Here is a 5,566-nt window from a genome sequence, read left to right on the forward strand (position 1 = left end):
TGGTGGGAGTGCAAACAGCTACTTTGGAAATAAGTATGGTGGTTTCTCATAAAATTGGAAATTGATCTACCTCAAGACCCAGCGATACCACTCTTGGGCATATAGCCAAATGATTCACACTCATACCACAAGGACATTTGCTCAGCTATGTTCATTGCAGCATTATTCATAATAGCCAAAACCTGGAAACAACTTAGATGCTCTCCTCAACCAAAGAATAGATAAAGTGTGGTGTGTTTACACAATGGAGTATTAATGAGCGTTTTAAAAAAAAAGACATCATGAATTTTGCAGGCAAATAGATGGTTTTCTTCATTATTTACTAAAAAGAAGAATTTTCTGTTCTTTGTGATGTAACTGACTCTTTATATAACTATCATATTGTTCTTCCCACGCTTTATAGTAAAATATCTCTTCTATAATCTCTTCATATATAAACTCTTTAAGGGTAGTGTTCATTTTGAATTTTATACCTATCACACAAGTTTTGAGGAATTTAATAGCACTGTAGTTTTGCCTTAGCTCATATTAGTATATGTAACACTTCACATAATTCCTAGCTTAGCATTGTCAATAAATCCATGGATATTCTGAGAGTATTTGTTGAAGGATCATACTTATAATTTTCTGTACTCATATATCATGTTCTGGGTAGACCTTGCTACAAAGAAAATGCTGGCGATGTAATTGTTTTCTTTTATTCTGATGTATTTCCATGAACCTAGTTCTCAAAAATATACTCAGGAAGGAACATAAAATGATGATTGGCAATCTTGCAAGAATGATATTTTTAAAAATTCCTCTTGGCACAGAGAAAATTGTGATCACAACCTGTCACCATCTTCAACATCATCTTTATGGTTGTGAAGAAAATATATTTGGTGCAGAATAATTTTAGAAGGAAAAATGCTCACCCTGGTTTCTTAAATAAAAATGGACGTTTTCCTGTGCTATCACCAGCATATCAAGGCTATCCACAGAAATGTTTTGCATGCAGTGTATATGTTGGCAATGGTTTTTATTTATAAGGTTACCACAGTGATAACTGCACAACATATAAAAAATTAAAACAATTTCACACTCAGGGAATGTCTAAAACTTATTAAAGAAAAACAAACTGTTGCATTTATATCTTCAGTGAATATTTAGTTATGCTTTAATAAGTCCCTGTCATTTGTTTTTTTGAAAGAAGAAAACATGCAACAGAATTTAAGAAAATGCTTTAGAAAGGCCAAGGGAAGCATGAAAGTTCTTTCTCTTCTCTACATTTTTGTGAGGATTTTTTTTTTGATAAGTAATATGTCAGACCATTAGAGAGTGTTTTCACTGTAAGAGGGACCATCTGAAGATCAGATAGCATCACACCCTAAAAAGGAGACATTTCAACTTCAGTTGTGCAGCTGTCAAAGTGGGAAGCTATTTGGAGAAATCCTCATGTTGACTGTCCTTAAAACTATCTTTGCTGCTCCCCATACTACAGGCTACCTCATAAGTAGAACCTTTGAGGAAGATTTTCCTTCAAACAGCATTCTCTTCTTCTAGCCAAAGGTTCCAAGTGATGCGGGAGTGTCATATCTCTCTGTTGCTTTCATTGGTTAACTAATAAAGAAACTGCTTGGCCTGATAGATTAGAACGTAGGTGGGTGAAGTAAACAACAGAATGCTGGGAGGAAGAGGAAGTGAGGCAGACGCCATGCCTCTCCTCTCCAGGGCAGACGCAATGAAGCTCCAGCCCAAGATGGACATACGCTAGAATCTTCCTGAAGGGTCACCACCTCGTGGTACTATACAAATTAATTGATAAGGATGTGAGAGTTGGCCAATAGGAGGCTGGAGCTAATGGGCCAAGCAGTGTTTAAATGAATACAGTTTCCATGTAATTATTTTGGGTAAAGCTAGCCGGTGGCTGGGAGCTGGGTGGTGGAAAGCGGCCCACGGCTCCTTCCACATTTCAGGGCAGGGAGACCATCCCCCTATAGAAAAATCTTCTGAGAGGTTAATCACTGAGTAATGTCAGTTCATCCAATAAAACTATCCTGAAATTTTAGATATTTGTTAAGTCGCCTATGATAAAGAAAGTAATCCAAATGCTTCAAAAGCAGCAGGAACCAAAAAGGGCTCCAGTCACTACTGAAGAGCATTTTTATTTGTGCAGAGCTCTTCCTCTTGTATATATATGCAACAGAAAGACTCTCAGCACAGAAACATAGCCAGGCAGATGGTCCCATGCTGAGAAAAGGCTCCCTGCAGAGTGAGATACCCTCTTGGGAACCATTGGTGTACTCTGGGAACTGTTGAGAGCAAATGCTTCTAGAACAACATGGACAGATTTTAGAAGAGGTGAACTGTTAGGTTTAAAACTGAGTTGAGGCGAGGGGACATATTCTTTTTAGGTAGGCCTACAAGCTTTAGCTTCTTGTGTTCCTACTACATATATATCTGCTAGCTACACTTACAGAGTTTTCCTGATTCAATAAACTGTGGATCTCAAAATGGAAGGATAAAGGCTGAGAAAAAGAACATAAATGTCTCTGTGCCTCTCTCTCTCGCATGCTCTGTGTGTGTGTGTCTGTGTGTTTGTGTGTCTGCATGCACACATGTGCAAGATACTAGGGATAGAACCCACAACTCTTCCACTAAGCTGTACTTACTCATGACAATCAAAAATGAAATTATAGTTATTTATCTTTCCCCCTCGGTAGTCAGACTGAACTTATACCCCTTATGTGCTAGAAAAATCACCCAATCACTGGCCTACATGCCAGCATCCCAGTTCCCTTTTTACTTGTTTGCTTATTTATTTATTTGGAGACAGTCTTACCACGCTACCCAAACTGGTCTTGAACTAACTGTAACCAGATTCTGAACCTGGAAATTCTTCTACCTCAGCAACCCAAGCCCCAGGAACTACAGGCCTATGACCCTCGGTCCAGTGTTTTATTTCACATTTTGTATTTTCTCTGACTGGCCTAGCTAAAATTAGTAATTTATATGAAAACTGACTCCTCAGTTAGGTGATCTTCTGACAACATATTGAATTGAATATAGAGAAGAATATCTTTAGATGAAGCAAAAATGGGAATAAAGAACGGTATCTTCGCCCAAAAATACTTTTTATAGAATTAAACATAACAAAGCATATAAATGTGCAAACAGTAAATGAGTCATCAGAGGTTTTTGCATGAAAAATCCAGGAAGAAAATATATATTCCATTTCTATGCATAATCCACAGTTCTGAAATTTATGCCAATTTCATATAACGCGCATTAATCTTGGGTGGCGATGTAAATTAATACATGCATATGTCGAATTAACATAGTTTCACAGACTGCAAGAGCATCAATATTTTCAACCACCAGATGGCAGAATTCAAGTGACGCATTCCAGACTACAGACGTATCTTACGCTGAGGAGAAAAAAACAAGTGCAGTCTCCATCCCGCAGTTTATTTTTAGTCGAGCAGACATGAAAATACATTGCAGCAAAGCGATATGTGCATTAAACAGGGGAGAAAACTGTTTTGATTAACAATTTCCCGTTTGAACGGATGGCTGTTTCGGTGGAGTCTGCGCAGTTCAGGCATTTGAACACTCGGTAGCGCTGTTGCGGAAAGTGGTCACCAGGGAGGTGAGTAGGTAAAGACAAGGCCTGAAAGCACTCCTTCTGGTTCCAACCTGAGAGCTCTGTGCTTTCTGGGCCTTTGGGATGGAGAACGCAACCCACGGGTTCCCTTTGCCATGTTCTTTCCACTATGACTTGGTATGATTGAAACCGTAAGAAAGATAAACCTTTCCTCCCTTAAATTGTTTCTGCTAGTATTCTACCTACAACAAGAAAATAATCTAATAAAGCCCCAATACCTTATCTTTCTAACAGAGTATGGGGCCCTTTAAAAACTCATGATAAAATCAAGCTAGCAGGGGGCCAGGACCAGAGGAGAAATTCCCATTTAGTTGGCATCTCTTTTCCAACATCTATGTCCTTTTAACCAAGCACTCTCGGATCTGCTGTGCATTTTGATCCTTCTCATCTCCTGAAATCGGAACACTTGTGCCTGGGGCTCTAGATTGAGAGAGAGGGTGGGGACTACATAGTTGGAACTTGAGTTGTTAAACTACTTTTAAGTGTTAGATGGTAAAACCATAAAGTATTGGTCATAAGAATAATAGAGAACTATGCATACAGTATATGCACTTATGTATTGCACACAAGGAAACTCACAATTGATTCAGAATTGCTCTCATTTTATTGGTATGGGGATTTTGATATTTCGATTTTTCTTAACTTCTGTAAGAGATATCATAAAAAAAGATTCCTAGTGAATCGAATTAGATGGCTTTATTACATCTAACATTTGTCTATTGTTTTATAAGCTGGAGTTTCAAATAATGGAAAGTAATCTAAACTAATAGTTACCTAAATAATTTTAAGAATAACTTTAAAGATTTTACTGTAAGAAAGTACTCCAAGCTCTATGAAAAAGATTTAATTTTTAATTTGCAATGGTCTATAAATGCATAAAATAATTTTATTTTAGCAATTAGGAAACCAAGCTGATTTAGACGACAAAACATATCTAAACTCTCACATTAATGTGGAGCTATCACCAGGTTTATATTCAAGTTTATATTCAGGTTTATAGTAGAAATGATTGCTATATTTAGCCACTGCTTCTGCCATCTGCGCCTAATTTTAAAAATTATATATCCTGAGTTTATTTTGTACCACTTACCAATGAATATTTTTCATGTTTGCTTCATACTAAGGATTAAATGGTCATTTTTAAAAAAAAAAAATCTGTAGGGAACCACAGCTTCTCCTACTGCTCCTGAGACCCAACCCCCAAGTCTCAACAGAAGACCAGCTGCACCAGCTGCAGTCTTTCTCCTGCTCACATCTGCAGATGCCACAGTCCATCCCTTCTTAACACCCTTCCCCCAACTCAGTGGCTTTATCCCAACCCTAGCACCAGCAGGCACCCACTGCTAACCTGACACCACATCTGTAGGCAAGCCAGGCAGGCTGCCTGCAGATCTTTCTCCCTCCACTCCTGCTCCCTGAGACCCAACCCCATAGTGTCACCCCCAGCTCTGCTGCAAAGTACAAGTGACAGCCTTTCCTGTCCCCCATCTTCCATCTCCTGTGATTACCCCAGATTGTCCCCTTCTAAACTTCTTCCCCTTCCCCCCCCCCGCTAATTGCTTTGTCCCAAACACCCTAACCCCAGCAGCCTCCATCTGCTAACACAAGGACTGCTCCTCCCACGGCAACAGGTAGGAGGAAGGCAGACACACATCTCCCCTATTGTTCCTGAGATCAAATCCCCCCACATCATTCCTAGTTCTGTAGTGGGAAAGCTGCAGCAATCCCCCTTTCCTCTGTGACCACATTTCCAGTTGAAGGCAAAAAAAATAATCAAACTAAAGGCTGAAATCAATAAACTAGAAACGATGAGAACAACGCAAAGACTCAACAAAGTAAACTCTTGGCTTTTTGATAAAGTCAACAAGGTTATGAGAGAGAGAGAGAGAGAGAGAGAGAGAGAGAGAGAGAGAGAGAGAGAGA

This window comes from Microtus ochrogaster, chromosome 26, assembly GCF_000317375.1.
Source record: "Microtus ochrogaster isolate Prairie Vole_2 chromosome 26, MicOch1.0, whole genome shotgun sequence".
In the NCBI taxonomy this organism is placed as follows: domain Eukaryota; kingdom Metazoa; phylum Chordata; class Mammalia; order Rodentia; family Cricetidae; genus Microtus; species Microtus ochrogaster.